Consider the following 20,908-nt stretch of genomic DNA (forward strand, 5'->3'; position numbering starts at 1 on the left):
CAGGCACTGTGCCTACTCGCGACGAGCAGTGCCTGCTCGCCGAGCAGCTCACCCTGCTCGGCGAGCAGACCTGCGGGAATTGGTCAAAAAGACCAATTCCGCCCCCACGACGCCACGATGGACCCCACGACTTCCTACCTGCATAAGGACACGAATTAGGTCATCAAAAGGGCCCGAGCCACGCCTATAAATAGGATTTTTCCAATGTAATTAGATATCTTTCATTATTTGTAAATTACTTTAGCTTTCCCCTTGAATTTCCTCTCCATCTCCTCCATCTTCATCAACCTCCATTGAAGCTCCTTCAAAGCTGTTCTCGAGGAATATTCAAGGTCCGTCCTTAAGACCTAGGAAGCCGATTGCAGAGTAGACAGGTTCCTTGAAAGGGATTTTCGTATCTCCTTTTACTTTTCCTTGTTTTTACTCTTTGATACAGTCTATGAATCCTAGGCTAATTGTATCCTGTGACACTGTTCTTCATCTTTAATAATATTTTAGCTCTTGTTTTGTTCTATGATTGTTTGTTTAATCTTTGTCTTACGCTTTATTCAATAGGTTTAACTCATTCAAAAGCCCCAAAATCGAGTAGGCACATATTGTGAGCTGAATCTGACCTAGTCAGAGCCTAGGAGATTGACGACCTCTTAGTTGATTAAGCCCAAATTGCTGAGCCTTAGACCTAGTTCCAGCCTTACAAGGGAATCACGCACTAAGAACTTCAAGAGGGTAAGTAGTGTTAATCGCCTTGAATACAAGCGACTTAGATTAGGTTTTTAATCAATAGACCTAATAACCTAACCTCATTATTATCGTTCATACCATGTTCCTTTGGGTAATTGCATTAGTGAAAGATCAATTAGGAGTAGTTTAACTTAATTAGGAGTAGTTTAACTTAATTAGGCGTAGAATAACTTAGTTAGAACTAGTATAACTTAGCTAGGAGTAGCGTAATTCAACCTAGGAGTAGATTAACTTAAGAAAACAAACTCAAAACCCACAAAGCCTAGATAACACCTGAGACCTAGTAGTTCGATACTTGTGGTAAATAAGTCCTGTGGATTCGATACCTGGACTTTCCAGATTTATTACTTGATAACGACGGGGTACACTTATCCCTTAGTGAGTCTTCTTCACCGAAGGCGCATCAAGTTTTTGGCATCGTTGCCGGGGATTTATTTCTTCTGCAATATCGAACCAAAGGTCGATTTGTTAGTTTAGGCATTCCTTTGTGAATATCTTTGTTTATATCGTCTATACTTGTTGATATATGATTTCTTTATACTTTTCTATACTTGTTCATATCTGTATACTGTTACTTATCAACTTTTGTGCTAGAACTTCACTTTTTCTCAGCATTCTCTGATCAATGAATTGGCAAGAAAAAGTCGAGTGGCAAGCTCAAAAGTTTACTATCCCATCAAGACAATACATTCATGCCCTGGAGAATGAGGCTCCCAATCCCTCCATGGCCGACTTAAATGAGAAAATGGATATCTTGATGGCGAAACTGAGCCTCAACACCAATGAAAGTGTAAGTTTTGTGGGTAATCACCAAAGGTATAATTCTAACCCCAATTCTTACAGCTTTTATGGTAGTGATTGGAGGAGACCTCAACACTCAAATCTGTCCTATGGGAACCCTAACATGTTGAGGCCTCCAAATAGGTTTGTTAATGAGCACAGGGAAAACGAATTGGGAATGTTCCCTTACGAACAAGCAAGCCAAGTTCCTCCACAACCCTCTAGCTCACGAGATGAGGTGCTGTCCCTTTTGAAAGGAATATCAGCCCGACTTATAATCATCGAGGAGGTTTGCAAGGACTTGAGCAACCAATTGGCTCAAATAAACCAAGAGATGCAAAAGCAATGCCGAGATGCTCTCCCAGGCATAAAGGAAAACATAGAAATCCCACAAAGGGAATTAGCTCAAGCCATTTCCTTGAGGAATGACAAAAAGGTAGAACCAAGTCCACTATCACATGCATCACTCGAGGTAAGTGAAGAACCGGAAGCGGTAAGCAACCCCGGTTCAAAATCTGAAATTCTAAATCATGTGGTAGAGATAAAAGATCAAATCAAAACTTGTGTATCTCAATTACCTTTTCCTCAAAAATTAGAAAAGTTTAGGTTTGTTTCATGCTCAGAAGTTTTCATTCTCTTCGACCTACTAAGAGAATCCAAAAGGGAGCAAACCAAACTTTTTCATAATATGTTTAAATTCGGCCTCCTGCTTTCATTAAACTTATTAGAGGCTCTTAATCCGTTTTGTAGGTACGGATTATTTATTTAGGAATTTGAATTCCTAACGCGAATGTCAGCATACACCTAGGCGGGAATTCTATGTCGAGCTCACCGACTATAACGTAGCGCTTTTTGGGAGGCAACCCAAGTTTTAATAAAACTTTTCAGGTTTATTTTTAGATTATACATTGATATTTTAGTTTAGTGGTTTAGTTTTTGTTTATTTTATTTTATTTTTATTTTTTTTAAGTGTTCAGGTTTAAAATAAAAAAAAAAATTTGGCCCCAGGAGGCCCAGCTCGCCGCGAGCTGGGCGCTGGCGCCCAGCCCGCTGCTCGGCCGAGATAAGCAACGGTTCGGGATTTTTTCCGAACGGAGCTGAAATAAATAAATAAATAATAATAAAAAAAAAATTGGCACCGCAAATCATCAAATTTTTGGCGATTGCGATAAAATCAGTAAGTTGTCTTCTCCACCCTAACTTTTTGCACTTGTACTTTATGGTTTGTGATGCAATGTTGGAACTTATTGCATATTTTTAGTGTGAGGAGGAGGGGTATACAAACTTACAAAAATTGTATAATTTTTAAATTTTTGTTGCGTCGTGTCTAGTTTAGTTTTGCATTTTTCGGGTTTTATTTATGTTTTGCATGTTTAGGACCTAAAACCGTGAACCTCCTTCGAATCTAAACTTCGTTATTTGTCCTTGAGGGTTGAGAACCGAATCTAAGATTGCATGACAACTAGTTTAGGTGTAGGACACAATCCTTGTATCTGTAAAAGCATGAGCTAAAGTTTGCATTTAGACCCTACTTTTGAAGAAATGCTAAAATCATTACTTAGGTAGATAACTTAAGAATTGAAGGCATGTGATGTTAAACTTGAGTTTGGGGAGAACTAGTAAACACAAAATTGAAACCCAAAGAATTGTGAGTTGAATTTGAGCCCAAGAGCGAACATCAAAAAGCTCTTTTTCTTGACATTTTTGTGTGAATGCTTTGACTTGTGGAAAGATTACAAATTTTGCACCTAATACTGTGTTGAACCTACATGCAATGATTTGAGATGATAAATGATGAATCAGCCTCATTAGAATTAACCCTTTTCTTTACTTTATTTTCTCTTTTTCATCCACTCTAGGAAGCCCCTTTGAGCCTATATTTTTGTAGTTTATAGATTTTTCTTTCATTCTAACCCAATTTTTGCAAACCATCACTTGGTTTGCTACTTAACCCAAAGTTTTTGCAAAGCTCACATCGAGCCTTTGTCAATTCTAGCGCTTTGTCTTTGTTTATGGCATCATAATAGCAAGCCAAAAGGCTAAGAAGTGAATGAGCATCACTATCCCAAAAAAAAAGGGAAAAGAGAAAAACAGAAAAAGAAAAGAAAAGAAGAGAGACGAACAAAAAGGGAAGAACTTCATTCCCCAGTTCTTAAAATCAAAACGTCTCAAGAAAACATCCTAACAAGAGAGTAATGAATGAATAAAAAGCTCAGTCACTTCATATTTGCTAAAGCCATTTGAACTTTGTTTTTCTAGCGCTAGAACTATTAACCCTTGTTGTACCTTTAACCCTCTAACCACATTACAACCCCAATTAGAGGCTGTTTTTGATATCATCGGAGTCATATAGCATAGTAGAGGAACTCAGATGAACGTGCAAAATCAACGTAATCCTAAGCAAGAACATAAGCCGAGAGTAAACACTTTAGCCACCGAAAATTGTGTGAAATGAGTGAACTACCTATGGTGAGGTGTTTTACTTAGCGATCCCCTCAAGCTCGTTTAATTGAACATGTGTCCTTTTTCTTAAAACATATGACCTATGATAATTGAAATGCGGCTTTTGGATATCGTGTCTCTACTTTGTATTTCCGAATGCATGTAATTACAGATGCTCGAAATTGTGTCAAGCACCTAGTCAAACCGGGAGGTTTTCTAGCTTGCTTGTGATTGCGGGTTTAGTTTTTTAGTTTACTTGGGGACAAGTAAAGTTTTAAATGCGAGGAGGTTTGATAGGGGTCAAAAACCCCTATCTTTGGGTACGGTTTTAGAACGGTTTTTAGCGTTATTTAGTTAATAAGCGAGCAATTCTCGCATTTAAATGCTTTTGTGTGAGTTAGTTAGAAATTGGAAATGTTTTATTTACTTTTCGTTGTTCAGGCTCGTTTTATGATCAATTTAGGCAAATACAGCCAAAATGGCATGCATATTATAATTCCGTTATCTTTTGAAGCTAATTGATCCGTCAAAAGTCGCACCAAACGAAGCGTTTGCTCAAAATAAGCGATTGGCGGGTCAATTTAGCCTTTGGACTAATGTTGTTTGGAGTTTATGTGCGTGTGCAGGTTAAAACATGATCAATTTCAGGCAAAAATCGTGTCTCGGGGACCCCCGGCAGCTGCTCGGCGAGCTGCCTAGGCACTGCCCAGGCACCGCCCAGGCACGGCCCATGCACTGTGCCTGCTCGCCGAGCAGTCAGTGCCTGCTCGGCGAGCAGACCTGCGGGAATTGGTCAAAAAGACCAATTCCGCCCCCACGACGCCACGATGGACCCCACGACTTCCTACCTGCATAAGGACACGAATTAGGTCATCAAAAGGGCCCGAGCCACGCCTATAAATAGGATTTTTCCAATGTAATTAGATATCTTTCATTATTTGTAAATTACTTTAGCTTTCCCCTTGAATTTCCTCTCCATCTCCTCCATCTTCATCAACCTCCATTGAAGCTCCTTCAAAGCTGTTCTCGAGGAATATTCAAGGTCCGTCCTTAAGACCTAGGAAGCCGATTGCAGAGTAAACAGGTTCCTTGAAAGGGATTTTCGTATCTCCTTTTACTTTTCCTTGTTTTTACTCTTTGATACAGTCTATGAATCCTAGGCTAATTGTATCCTGTGACACTGTTCTTCATCTTTAATAATATTTTAGCTCTTGTTTTGTTCTATGATTGTTTGTTTAATCTTTGTCTTACGCTTTATTCAATAGGTTTAACTCATTCAAAAGCCCCAAAATCGAGTAGGCACATATTGTGAGCTGAATCTGACCTAGTCAGAGCCTAGGAGATTGACGACCTCTTAGTTGATTAAGCCCAAATTGCTGAGCCTTAGACCTAGTTCCAGCCTTACAAGGGAATCACGCACTAAGAACTTCAAGAGGGTAAGTAGTGTTAATCGCCTTGAATACAAGCGACTTAGATTAGGTTTTTAATCAATAGACCTAATAACCTAACCTCATTATTATCGTTCATACCATGTTCCTTCGGGTAATTGCATTAGTGAAAGATCAATTAGGAGTAGTTTAACTTAATTAGGAGTAGTTTAACTTAATTAGGCGTAGAATAACTTAGTTAGAACTAGTATAACTTAGCTAGGAGTAGCGTAATTCAACCTAGGAGTAGATTAACTTAAGAAAACAAACTCAAAACCCACAAAGCCTAGATAACACCTGAGACCTAGTAGTTCGATACTTGTGGTAAATAAGTCCTGTGGATTCGATACCTGGACTTTCCAGATTTATTACTTGATAACGACGGGGTACACTTATCCCTTAGTGAGTCTTCTTCACCGAAGGCGCATCAACAGCCTCCGCTGAAAACACGTCCGTCCGGGGATCCACGTCCATCGCGACCTCGGGAGCATCCACCGAAGTCAACAGTGTCGATAAATAGCGAGCACGGCCCCCTGCATGGTCCCACACGTCTCGAGGGGCAAATCAGCGGGTCAAGTCGCGACGAATGTCCGATAGAAGCATGGTCCTCACTGCAAACATGGACACTGGGATCTCGCCGGGTGTCCAATACGAGGCGCTAACCCCGGTGATGCCCCGGTCGCCCAAGTACCATGCCCGTACGCAGGGGCCTGTAAGTACGCACTGCTGCCCCTGGATGCGGGTAATATAAGCGTAATTGGGACCAAAGTCGAGGTCGTCCCATCTGAATCGAATCTGAAAAAAAAGAGAAAAGTCAGGTCTGATCAAGCAAAAATCCGGCATAGTTAGAAGATGTTCACCTGCCCCAAGGTCCGCGAGTCAATCCACGCCAGGAATCACGCCACTGTCCGCCTCTGCTCAGCGCCTAAATCAAAATCACCCCACCGAGCCATAAGTGGAAGCCTAACCACCCGAGGCCTGCTCCTGCGCGTGCACGGAAGAATCTGCCTCTCGTAGGCCCAAACCTGCTCGTTGAAACGAAGGTTAAAAGCAGAAATCACGAAAAGAATAAAGAAACAAGCCAAGGATGAACGACGTACCAAGAGAGCAAAGGTGTAACCACCGAAATCCTTGCGCTTCCGGCAAGTCAAATCCAAAAACTTGTACAGAAAAGCTAAGCCGGCTCCTGCCCAATCATAAGACGATACCGCATCCAAGGAAAGCCTGAATAAGACCCGCGTGTATAGTTCCGCTCTTAGTGCGGAAGATCGTCTCGCCCAAGGCATACAAAAGAAAGCTGCGTGTAGCCTGATCCGTGTCATCTCGGTCGCAGAAGTCCCTGCGACTCAATAGGCCGGATGTGGTAATGAACTTCGCCGGGGTGACCTTGACACCCGTGTAGACTCTAGGTCCAATCAAAGCAGATAACTCGGCGCGATCAACCCGGGGACGCACCGTGTCAAAAAAGAAGGGGATCGGGATACCGCTACCTCGTAACCCAGTCAACAAGGAGAAGTCGCGGGGCGAGATCGTCATCTCCCCAAATGAGAAGTGGAAAGTATGGGTCGAGTCCACCCATCTCTCGCATAAGGCGCGCAGGCCGAACCGGTCACATATTCCGTTGGCGCGTGGCAGTGCCAGGATAAAGGGCTCGAAGCCCAACTCTCGTACCTGGGCTTTGGCCGCCGGGCTAAGCATGGCATGCCAAGCATGGATATCCTCTGTGGTCCCAGAAATGCCTATGATCTGGAAAGAGCGGAATGGGTAAGTTTAAATCTCGCTCCTAGGCTTACGTCTAATAAAGGTTTATTAACCTAGTTATTCTTTCGGTCATGTTTAAATCTAACCTAGAGACTCCTTGTCAATTAGGACCATCATTTTGTGAGATTTCGTTCTTAGGGTCATTTGTACAAGATTTGATTAATTCATTATTCTTCGGTGTTCCACTCTCCCTCACGTTGGCAAAGAGATTGATCCAATTAAAGCATTTGATTTAGTCGTTTATGTTTTTTACTATTCACGTGCACTATTCATGTTTTTACTATTCACATGCACTATTCACGTTTTTACTATTCACGTGCACTATTCACGTTTTTACTTTGCGATTAGCATGCATTATTCAATGTTTTTACTATTCACGTGCACTATTCACATTTTACTTTGCGGTTAGCATGCATTATTCAATGTTTTTACTATTCAGGTGCACTATTCACGTTTTCACTATTCACATGTTATTCGTGTTTTTACTGTTGGCATGCATTGTTCGTATTTTTACTATTCACATGCATATAGGTCAAATTCTTTCAAAAAATAAATAAAGCATTGCTTACGTGCATGGAAATTCGCGTTTTCTAACTAAAGGTCTTCTAAACGGCTTAGAGGTTAGCATGCAAATCATGTTCAAAGTAGGGCTACTAAAGCCTAGAAGTCTAGTTAAGGGATAAAAGAGTAGAAGGGTACTTACCTGGTTAATGTGGGTCCGGCTCAGATGAGAATCAGGGTCCTGAAAGGGAGCCACTCCCGTCAAGTTCGCAAAACCCACTTCCATGCCCTTCGTGCCATCGTATTTATCCGAATCCATCACAAGAATGCTCAAAGATAAAAGCTAGAGAGAGAGAAGAGAGAGAAGGTGTGGGGTTGAAATGAAACCCCACCACCTTATATAGAAACAGGGAATGGCATTCCCGTAAATAGCGAAAAAGGTACGACGTGACATAAAGGTAAAAAGTAAATAATTAATTACCAGGTGCACAGACCTCCGATTTGCAATCCGTTTCAGCCTGCGTTTCTGCCAGGAGGTGACCAATACCCCAAGGATATGACTCTAGACGACAGTCAAAATTTTACAGAACAGTGGCGCCAGTCAAAATACAGACAACAGTCAACAGAAAAATAATTCTTAGTCTGAAATGTTCTAAACGAAAAGATAAGGACGTTCCTATCAAACCACTCAAATACCCGAGACAATAGCTCCAGTGAAAATACAGACGACAGTGTTTTAGAATTCAGAATTGATAGAAAGAACCTTTTTTTGCTTCTGAGCCATCTTACCTACGGTCCACGACCGGGGTTGCTTTTGAGCCATCTTACCTACGGTCCACGACCGAGGTTGCTTTTGAGCCATCTTACCTACGGTCCACGACCGAGGTTGCTTTTGAGCCATCTTACCTACGGTCCACGACCGAGGTAACTTTTGAGCCATCTTACCTACGGTCCACGACCGAGGTTGCTTTTGAGCCATCTTACCTTCGATCCACGATTAAGGTTGCTTTTGAGCCATCGTACCTACGGTCCACGACCGAGGTTGCTTTTGAGCCATCTTACCTACGGTCCACGACCGAGGTAGCTTTTGAGCCATCTTACCTACGGTCCACGACCGAGGTAGCTTTTGAGCCATCTTACCTTCGGTCCACGACCGAGGTTGCTTTGCAGCCTTCTTACCTTTGGTCCACGACCGAGGTTACTTTTGAGTCATTTTTACCCGCGGTCGATTTAGGCTAGGATCCTTAAGAAAAAGTCCGCCGGCAGCCGATTCAAAGGCAAGATAGGAACTTGCGACATGGAGATCAGGTATTCTTCCTCCTACTCTATACGTGTCTTTTACTTTAATATATTTACATTGCATGTGTTGCGTTAGCAAAAAAACATTTTCAAAACACACACATCACTGTCAAAATAGGAAAGTAGGGGCAACTGTAGACACCGAGTCGGAGGACCTGTGACGAAAACCTGTAACAAGACGGTTGAAGCGGTTGGTTCCGGGAGTTTTAAAGCAAAAAAATATAATAAAAAAAACGGGAGGTCAGTAGGAGTTGCGATCGTCGAGTGGACGGCTCGCGAGTGCTCAGCGACGTGGTGCGAGCGCCTAGCGGCAGTCGGCGCGCGCCCGACGACAGTTGGACGCGCGCCCGACAGCGCGGGGCGCATGCCCGACGGTCGCGGGGCGCACGCCCGACGGCCGCTGGGCGCGCACGCCTGACAGCGCGGGACGCACGCCTAACGGCCGCTGGGCGCGCACGCCCGGCAGCCTCTGGGCGAGCGCCCAACGCTTGTTGGGCGAGCGCCCAACATCTGTTGGGCGCGCGCACAACCAAGTTGGGCGTTCGCCCAACTAGTGTTGGGCGATCGCCCAACCTCCTTTGGGCGACGCCCAATTTTAATCGGGCGTCGCCCAAAGTTTCCGGGGATCCTCGCCTATATAAGGCACGGATCCCCATGCATTTTAGAGGGAGGAGGGATTTTTGGAGAGCTTTCTCACTCTAGACATTTTTAGAGAGAGAAAGTGAATTTTTCGAGGAAAATATTTTTTTTCCTCAAAAAGTCCGAATTTCCTAAAAGTTAAATTTTTACTAAAAAACCCGAAAAACACAAAAAGGCAACTCGTGGAATCAACCGACTTCGACTGTCAGATACCGATCTTGAGGTATTATCCGAGGACTAGACTCGTTTTGTTTTATTTAATTTATTCTCTTTATTTATTTATTTTTATGTTATAGTTTTTATTTATTTAATCATTTATTTATCACGTCTTATTTAATTTGGGTCTCGTATTAAATAAACGTTCGATTTTGTTTTGAAATAAAAACCTCGTTTTAATATCCCAATACGAACCGTGATCCGATTCAAAGGTAGTTCGGGATTAAAAACGTTGTAATTATAAGTTTTTTTGAAGATATTTCTAAATAACGTTTTAAAATAAAACATCGTTTTGGGATTCTCCGTTATAGACTATGATCCACTTTTGGTAGTTCGGAGACCCGAAATGATAGAATAGATCTAATCTAAAGCTTTTGAATAAATCTGGAAACTGTTGGACTAAATCTGTAATTCTGCCTTTTTTGTCACTAACAGCAGATTAGAGACGGATTTTCCGTCGGTAATCTGCTGGAATCCGAAAATACCCTTTTAAATCCATTTCTTCTATTTTTTTTATATTTAATCTCTTATATATATATGTATAATTATGTAATATGTTAGTTAAAATTATTTTTGAGGCATTCACCCAATAATTATCTATATACTTACTTACTTTGTATATTTGATTATGATTTTCATTGTTTTGGTTTTTATGGAATTATTTGTATATGTATATATAGTTTTCTTTTTTTTGGTTTATTTAAATGGATTTAGCCATTATTGAGGATGGAACATTTCCTATATACTCATAAACTATTTTGGGATCCAAATTACTTTCCTTTTCTTTTAAACTTGCATAGTTTTAGTTATTTTCACATAGTTATAATTAGGATAAAAATGTATTTTGTGTAGTACTTTTTCTCATTTTTCTTATTGTATCATATAGTATTTCTTACTCATTTTCATCTATAGATATATCCCTATTTTTAGATAAAACTATGTATATATATATATACTTCTATTTTATTTTTGTATATATGTATATATTTTAAATATATTTGATTGGGTAAAATTGGACCTTGATTTGTTAATTGTTGTAATTATGTTCAAGTAAGGTTCTATTGAGTGAAAAAAGGGAAAATAAATCACAAAAAGAGAATTTAATTTGCTTATTTAAACTTAAGTTTTCTAGAAGTTCCTAATGTGAATAAAAGGCTTTCTTATTACTTTAAATCGTTTCCTAAAACATCACGTTTTAAAACCTTAATTCGTTCCAATGACGGATTAAGCGAACCTTGTAATTAAAATCGTTTTTATTTGTAAATAATAGAGTTTTGAATTGTCTTTCTATTCAAATGGTTTTGTACAAAATAAATTGACTTGTATGCTTAATCACGTTTTTAGATTAAAACTGTTTGCTCCACGTTTTCAAACGCTCGAGTCGTTCCAACGGCGATTCAAGTGAACATCATTAACGGGGTTTTGAAACGTACCTAAATCGTTCCAATGGCGATTAAGGTACGAACCATGTAAATAAACTTCTTTTTGGGGAGTAAGATTAGCGTAGATGTAATATACGATATAAAACATAAATCACACTATGAATAAATCAATTCTTTCTTCTCCCCCTCTCTCTCCTATATACTATAAATTTATGCAAAATGGGTGATTCTTTACTAAAATGGCTTTTAATGACATGCTCAAAACGGTTTTCAAAACGAGAAAGAAAAGGTTTCAAATGAATTTCAAACTTAAAGAAATATGCGATTAGTCCGTTATCGCCTAACACGCTGAGTAGGAGGCCGGTGGTTCATAACCGGGCGATGTCGGGGTGCCTAGTAGCCTTTCTCCGGAAAGGAGCTAGCCTTCTCGGCTCGTACCTAAGTTTTCCGAACCCTCACCGGTCTCCCGCAAGGGATCGGTGTTCATTTTCCCATTCGTGGGTGGCGACTCTTCCATATCTCCGAGCTCCGGTCCTGCCGAACAGCTTGATTCCACGATTGGTTGCTTTCGACGTCAATCACCGCTTACGTCGCCATGAGGTGTCCACCCCCTGGTCCGCCTGGGCGAGGCCGTTCGGCACCTTATCTAACAGCGGGCGTGTGGCGATCACGCCTCACCGCGTGGTCGGACGTGATAGACACACGCCTCATCGCGTGGTCGGACGTGATAGCCAACTGCCCGACCTTGCGGTGAGGCGTGGGGCTATCACGCCCGACCATACGGTGAGGCGTGATATCTATACGCCCGACCACGCGGTGAGACGTGATAGCCACACGCCCGCGTGTCGGATTGGCAAAAGAAAATAGAAATTTCCCTCCCCAAAACCCATGAAAGGGCATTTTCGTCCTTTCACGGGGCTAGGAGTGGGAATTTGGGGCTGAGTTTAACAACACCCTAAATTAATTGAATTTAAAGTTTTGTTTCCAATTATATAATATTAGTAACAATTAATTAGTACAATTTAATAAAAAAATTAATTAGTACAACCTCCTCTCCAATTGAATAAAAAGTAATTAATCAGTGCATAAAATTAACAGTACTCAACTCTTTTATACTCTTATAAATTAATTCACACTTACTTTCAAAAAAAATAAACTAATTCACTCCTTAATCTTCAGAATTTTCAATCCTAACGACAGAAATTATGGTGTTTGGTTAGATTTATAGAACAATGTCTTTTGACTTTTTTTTTCATAAAAACAATGTTTTTTATTAGCTTTTCACGAAAAGTTTATTTTTGGAGCATTTCATGAAAAACTGTTTGTATTTATTTGATATTGATAAAATTATATTTTTTATTTATGCAAAAAAAAAAAAAACCATTTCTTTTTAAATCGTTATTTTCATTTCTATAATATGATTGCGGAAAGAACAAAGTTTTACTCCGTTCAATAAATTATCATTTTTATTTTTGTTTAGTTATTTATATTATTTTATTAATTTATGTGCTGCCATTTTTTATTTTTATAATTTATTTATTGATTAGATTTAAAACATGTGCATATTAAACATTTTACACACCAACAATAATAATTAATCATAATTTTACCGAATACTAATGATTAATCAACTAATAACAAACATCTAACTACAATAGCAAACATCAATAATTATTAGTTAACAACTGAAATAAACGCGTTAAATAAATAATACTTTTGTGGTTAATGAAATATATGCCTAGTCTTTTCTTTTTCCTTTTCCTTTTTAAAACAAACCTAGTAAAATCATAATGGATATGATTAGCATAAATGTGACTAGACATCCCATTTTTCTAGAAAATAAAGAAACACTAATAATGTTCAAATGGAAGCAACAAACTTAATAATATATTTATTTACATTTTTAAATCTTAATTTTCTCTAATCATGACAATGATATATGATATGATGCCAAAGTATAATTATTGTTATATTTTTTGATAATAAAGTATAATTAATTATTGTTAATCAGAAGATTACAAGCATTATCTGCATTATAAACCACCTAACTAAGATATTACTAAACAATTAAATAAAACCTTACCTAGATATACATTTGTTCTTAATAAGGATGATTTATTCATAATTATAAAGTTAGTGGCCAAGTATCTTTTGTTTATTTAAGGTTTTATCTTTTATTTATTTATTCAAAGCTTATTGCAATTTGACACGTTCTGGAAATATTTTTCGAATTTTAATTGGATTTCAAAAAGTAAATTCGCCAAATTTAACTAGTTTTCATCAATTACATATATAACATGTTAATAATTATTTCTATTTGACTCGTCATGAAGCTTGATTTAATCTTTGAATGTAAAATGAGAAACAAAGGTTTTACTCAAGTGCGGTAAGTTTGATTCAATGGAATATGTTTTGATGTATTTTTTCAATTAGTACGAATAAATTGAAATAAAATGTTCTAATGCGTTAATTTAGTTTCATGCAAGTAATTATACTTATCTTAATTAGTCTAATCTTGTTAACCCTCTTTTCGTGCTAAATAACAATTTTTACCCCATTAAGGAATGGTCAAACCTAAACTCAGAAATTAAGGACCCGTAAGTTTTCGAAGGGTTGTCAATCCTACGATTTTCAGAGGTTTTAGTGTTGGTAAGGTGTATGAACTGGAACAAACATAAAATGATTTAGAAACAATTAGACAAATGGAAACCAAGCATGATAATCAAAGCAAGTAACAAAAGAATGAATAAGTATTTGAGATCAAAATGTGAAAATATATTGATGAGACACGAACACCCGAAGGTTAACAATAATGCAACCTAGGTTCAACCAAATGCTATGGCTCATAAGAGACAAAAGGAATTTTGTCCTTAGAGCACTTGCTAACTCGGTACTAGTTTCCGCCGAAATGAACGTAGGAGGACCATTCACTTGTTAGATGATGGATGATGGAATTCTTCAATGGAGTGATAGATGAATGAAGCAACGACTAGCTCGAGGGTCATACTAGTAGGCAACACAACTCTTTGGATCTCATCTCCTTTCCCCTTTCGACGTTCCCGCCGTAATAGCTCAAGAATTATTTTGTTTCCCTTTCAAGATTTGCACCCAGCACCGTCTTATAGTTTCCATCCCTACAATTCGTATATTCATGCCAATAGACAAACACCAACCTTATTATTACGCTAATCATGCTAAAAGATGGGTTGTGAAATTAATTTTATTTTGATTCGGTAAGGAATTCAAAATTGATTAACATATAATCACCAAGAACTATTCATTCCGTTAATTTAAGGAATCATGTCTCATTTCATTAATTCATTAGTCTATCCAAACAATTAAAACGGTAATAACTCATTCTTAATCTCATTTCACAATACATTTTCTTTTACGTACCAAACATTGTCTTAATTTTAAAATTATAATGGAAAGAATCATAAGTATTATTCAATATATTATTATCAATATATTATTATTGAACACTTGATTAATAAAAAGAAGGGAAGAATCTATACTAAATATAATTACGGAAGCAGAGAGAAATAAGGAGAAGTGTTTTAGATGGTTTTTTATGAGTTGTCAACGTAGTAAAAAATCAAGATTAAAAAGATTTAATTAATTAAAAATAACAGATTTATATTTATAATAAATTAAACAATTACTAGCTCATTAATTAAAATAATAAAAGAAAGTAAGAGTTACGAGAAGATGAAAAAACACAAAACAAATGAAACCCAAAAGTCACAAATAAACTTCTATATAAAGCTTGATAGATAATATTCTGTCATTATATTCATTGGTCATGATAGATAGTATTATATTTCTGAAGGTAATTATTCGACTTTTTTCATATATTGTAGTTATTTTGTTCACAATTGTGTTGTTGTTTTATTTTTATTAAACAATAATTGTTATAGTTTTATCTTTCAGATCCATTTCTGCCGTTATCTAGGTTCTATACCTCTCACTACCTTATCCATGTTTTTCTTTTTTATTTATTTTTTTTTCAAACTGATATCTCCAATTGAAGAAATCCGATAGAAATAGAAGATGTATGGACAACTAAAATCGAAAAACACAAAAGTGTCAAAAATTACAAGAAATTCTTACATTTCTCAAAGTAATTATTCGATTTTTTCATATGTTGTAGTTATTTTTGTTCTCAATTGTGTTGTTTTATTTTTATTAAACAATAGTTGTTGTAGTTTCATCTTTCAGAGATGAAATTCTATTTCTGTCGTTACCCAGGTTCCATACATCTCGCTACCTTATCCATGTTTTTTTTATTTGTGCTTTTTTTCAAAAGTGACTAAAATAAAGATTTTGTATATTTTCATTCTTTTTTAGTATATGTCACTAGGTGTTATCGTTTCGATTGTTAACTCTAACTAAAATTTAGATTTTCGGGTTTATATGAACTCAATTTTTAGCTTTAATTGAAGTTAGATTATTTTTTCTAATTTGGAACCTGTTGAAATCCACTCATTTTTTTAGTTTGAGTTTATTTAACTGATATGGATTGTATTTTTTATTTTTATGCATTTTGATACAAATAGATATAAAGTTTCACATAATAGTTGTTCATTGAAGTTTGAGACATATTGAATAAAATATTAAAGATGTATTGAAATATTATACTTACAATGAAGTTTATTTCAATTATAAATTATGTTATATTATTATTATTATTATTATTATTATTATTATTATTATTATTATTATTATTATTATTATTATTATTATCAAGAACCTATTTTTTCCTAGTTCTCTAGACAAAGAGATTGTAAGCGTCTAATGCACTTGATAAGATGTTTATTCTTGAAGAATTTGGATTATGCTAGATACGAATTCAAAATAAAGGTAAATAAAAATAAATTTTCATGCTCAAAATCCTAAAAATGTACATTAATTATGAGATATTGAGATAATTGTGTTTGCAACATTGGCTTATATAGTTTTTAACTATTATATTATGATTTGTACACAATTGTTAGTATTTCAAGAGTTTTTAACAGATGAAAATGAAACATGATCATAGGATGTTGATGGAAAATATTAATTAAAAATTATTATTATTTGGATCTCTTTAAATTCTCAAATATTGAGCATAATGATTCTAATTAATAGAATTAATTTCACATATGAATTATAAAACTTTTTTTTATTGAGTGAACTTAATACTTCATTAAGAAAAAAATAAAAAAAATTAATTAATAGACAAAAAATATTTTCACTGTCCTCTTTATATGCTTATAGCTTGACATTCTCTCTTATTTTCGAAAAAAAAGAGGAAGATAGTTCTCTCATAATTATCTTTTTTGTCCATTTATTTTTGTTTTCTATTCTTTTATTTGTTTTTCTTGCTTAGGAAATTCAAGAATATATAATTATTAGAAAATATTAATGAAATCAAATAAGTGATATCTACGAGCATGACTGATATTCTATACAGTGAAAGAATGAAGAACAAATTGATTGAATGTCTTGATGAGATATTACGAGATGAAAATAGGAGAAATTACCACCTTAAGCTGATTCAATTGGATATATTAGGTTATTGTAGCAGAATGAATAATTGAATTTGAATACTTAGTGATCATGAAATTCCATCAAGCAAGATGATTATCATCAAGATGAATTTGTGACTAATTCTTATTGATTTTATTTTTTTATATATAAAATATTGAATTGATAAAGTTTCTTCACGTGCAACATTAGAAAAGTATTGATTGTAATAGTTTATAGCATAATATATTGATGTTGCTTCCATTTTAACATAGTTTGTAATTCTTTTGTATCGTAGATATAATATTTAATTTTAATTGTAGTTTAATCCCAATTTTTGTTTGACATATATTGTCATTCTTTTGTATTGTAAATATAATATTTAATTTTAATTTTTGGTTTTCTATTATATTCTAATATATTTCTTAATCAATCTTCTATTTTATTATTATTGTTTCATAGAATTCCAAAATATGAAAATGTATTAAAATTACAAAAAAGTACAAATCATTAAATTTTATAAAAATAAATAAATCATTCATCTTTAATTAAAATTCTATAAAAAATTAATCAATTATTTTCAAAATTAATTTAATTTAATTTGAATTATTACTAAAAAAATATATATTAATTTCAAATATACATAATATAAAAAAAAAATCATAGCATGATATAAAATTACTTCAAAGTAAATATGCCAATTTATTTATTTATCTAACTTATATAAAAATTTCATATCTCGTGCATCGCATGGGTTTTCGACTAGTTTAAATAATAATAGTAATCAAAATTACTCATTATTCATAAAAAAAAAAAATACTCTTTTTTGCCTAAGTGTTGCCGTTTTAACAAAATTAAAGCCACCCCATAATTTTTTCTCTTAACATTGTATTTTAACTTTATTTTTAATAATAGAAAACAATAAGATAAGAAAAATAACAATTAGGCTACCTTGTCCTACTTCACAAGGACTTGTGGCCAACATATATACAAAAGATAATAATGGACTTCAAATCAAACATGCATATCATTATTGTTTTTCAATAATGTTAATCTAAATATAAAATAATCCAGATTTATTAGAATGTTATAGTAAAAATTTAAAACATAATAGAAATTTAAAACATCCTGCAACTTAAATTGTTATAATATATATATATTTTTTTTTTGTGAAAGGATGGATTCATAAACTTTCATCTTTGGTTCCAAAATTTACTAACCGACTATATACTTCTTTTTAACAGGTCACAGTTCTTTCTAATTATTATTATTTTGAAAATTAACCTCATTAAAAAAAATTCCTCGGAACACTATTAAATTCTAATTATTAAGATACTACTAATAAAATATTAGTAGTAGTTATCGATAAATAAGATTCATACATGGAATCCCGTTTATGATGCAAGCAAAAAGCATCATTAAGTTATCGATCTTTTATTTTTTCACTTCAATAAGTTTTTGATTTTTTATTTGGATGATACGGGTTGGGTTAGATGCTACGGGTCGGGTTAGACCGGCTCATATTATTTTCCTAAATTAGATTCTAAATTAATTACAGGGATAATGTACCAAAATAGGTCTATGGTTTTTGGAGAAGTATCAATTTAGGCTCCACGTACGAAATAACACCAATATAGGCTTAACGTTTAAAAAACGGTACCAATTTAGGCCTTGATAACGAAACGAGACACGTCATTGATATTACTCCGTTAAGCTCTGCCAATTATACGTGGAGGGAGAAATCAGAACTTAACGTAGTAATGGGAATAATATGTCCAATCTGTTCTCGATGACTAAATTAATACCCTTTTTAAATATTAAGCCTATATTGGTACTATTTTGTACGTGGAGCCTAAATTGATACTTCCCCAAAAATCATAGGTCTATTTTGGTATCTTATCCCTTAATTATAATCACTAAAAAGTCACTAAGCAAACAACACATTAATAATCTCGAACATAGTAAATAAATCATAATTGAAATTAAAATAAAAATTTGGACCAATTTAGAAAATTTACCAAAATTTGAACCATTGAAATTTTAAAAAAACTTTGGACCAATTTAAGAAATTTACCAAAATTTGTTTTGATTTTGTACAAAATAAAAGAGATAAAGCAAGTAACAAGGATAACAAATTAAAAAAAATGGAAAGGGTAGGGGCAATTTTACCCTTTTGTTGAAGATAGAACAGTACAAGAAGAAGTTTGATATTTTGTAGAGTTGTAGAGTATTGTTTAGTACACTTGGGTCCACAAGTTAAGTAGTATAAATACAGTATATAGCTTGTATAAACAGTACACTGAAATAATATCTTTTTACTTTTCTTCCTCCTTTCTCTCTGTGTTCGATCCAACCTGCTAATATGGTATCAGAGCCATGACAGGGAGGCAAAGGAGAAAGAAACGAAATCAAAAGAAGTTTCTGTATCCAATTGAAGAAAACGAAGAGGTAGAAGAGGAGTTTCTCGATTTCTCTGAAACAGAAGAAGAATTTGGTGAAGCGCCAGATCTGGAAAATATAATGAATACAAGAAGTTCATCGGATCGTAACAACACCGATCGCAATACAGATCAGAATCGGAACTCCGATCATAATCGGCACTCATCTTGTGCGAATCATGATAATCCTAGCACTGTTCTTGTGAGTAATCTCCTTACAAGCCAAAACTATTTTGTCTGGAAACACGCAATGGTTCGTGCGCTTACGGTAAAGAAGAAATTGAAGTTCATTTTGTCTGATGAACAACCATCACAAACAAATATAGCAACGCTTGAGGAGTGGAAAGAAGGAAACTGCCTAGTCATTGCGTGGATTTTAAACTCCATTCACAAAGATTTTGCAGAATCTTTTGTGTTTGCATCAACAGCTAGGTCACTATGGAAAGAATTGGAGCAGAGGTTTGGGGAAAACAATTCTCCGACGTTGTTTCGTCTCAAAAGGCAAATTAACTCAACTATTCAAGGTAATCAATCTGTGTGCACTTATTTTACACTCCTGAAGAAATTATGGGATGAATTAAACTTGCTAAGACCATTACCTGAATGTCAATGTGGAGTTATAGCTGCTTGTGTGTGCAATGCTTTTACACGTATTAAGGATATGAATGAAGAGGATCACCTAATGCAATTTCTAACAGGATTACATGATGGATACGAACATGTAATTAACCAGGTTCTGTTGTTAGATCCTTTACCTTCTGTTAATAAAGCTTTTTCAATGGTGCATAAAATAGAGAAACAGAAGGAATTGCAGATAGATCAGGGGATAGAAATTGCTAACTATTCTATGCAGAAGAATGATAGATTTAAGCAATCAGAGTCTGAGTTGAGGAAAGAAGATAAGTATTGCAATTATTGTCGTAAGACTGGTCACATAAAGGATGAGTGTTTTAAACTCATTGGCTACCCGGACTGGTTCAAAGATCCTTGCAAAGGGAAAAATAACAGAAATCGCAATTCAGGAGGCAAAAACAATTTCAACAGTTCTGGTAATATAAATAAGGCAAATATGGCATCAAATGATGCAAAACAGTCTCCTCTCGATTTAGATGAAGGAGATGAAAACATGGAGCACATGATACAAGAAGTGTATCGAATGTTAAAAGAGAAGAATCCAACTTCAATTTCCAGTTCTTCATCAACACCAGACTTGTCTGCGTTCGCAGGATTCTCTAGTAATGTGAAACCTCTTGCTTCTTCTAACATAGACTGGATAGTCGATAGTGGGGCCACTAGTCATATGTGCTATGATCTATCGCTATTTAGTAGATATCAGAAGGTTAAAGTAAAATGAACTGTTGATATGCCTGATGGAAGCAGTCAAGGCATTCAACACATTGGGGATATCAAATTGTCTCCAACCTTGACATTGCAAAATGTGTTGCACATTCCTTCCTTCAGATATAATTTACTATCTGTAGGGCAGTTGATGAAGACCTCAAATATTGCAGTTTATTTCCATTATAACCAGTGTTATTTGCAAGATTTGAGCACCTCTAAAGTAGTATCAGTGGGACAGATGCGAGGACATCTCTACAAGCTAACTAACCAGTCATTTTCAGATTTACCAATTCTACCTATGACAGATTCAGATTTCTTCCAAGGGAAAGAGCTGATCAGTTCTGTTTGTTGTTCTTCAGTTCCTTCAAATAAAGGAGTAGATGTGTGGCATATGAAGTTGGGACATGTTTCAGATGAAGTCCTTCAACATATACCA

The sequence above is a fragment of the Euphorbia lathyris genome, chromosome 9, assembly GCF_963576675.1.
Source record: "Euphorbia lathyris chromosome 9, ddEupLath1.1, whole genome shotgun sequence".
Taxonomy (NCBI): Eukaryota; Viridiplantae; Streptophyta; class Magnoliopsida; order Malpighiales; family Euphorbiaceae; genus Euphorbia; species Euphorbia lathyris.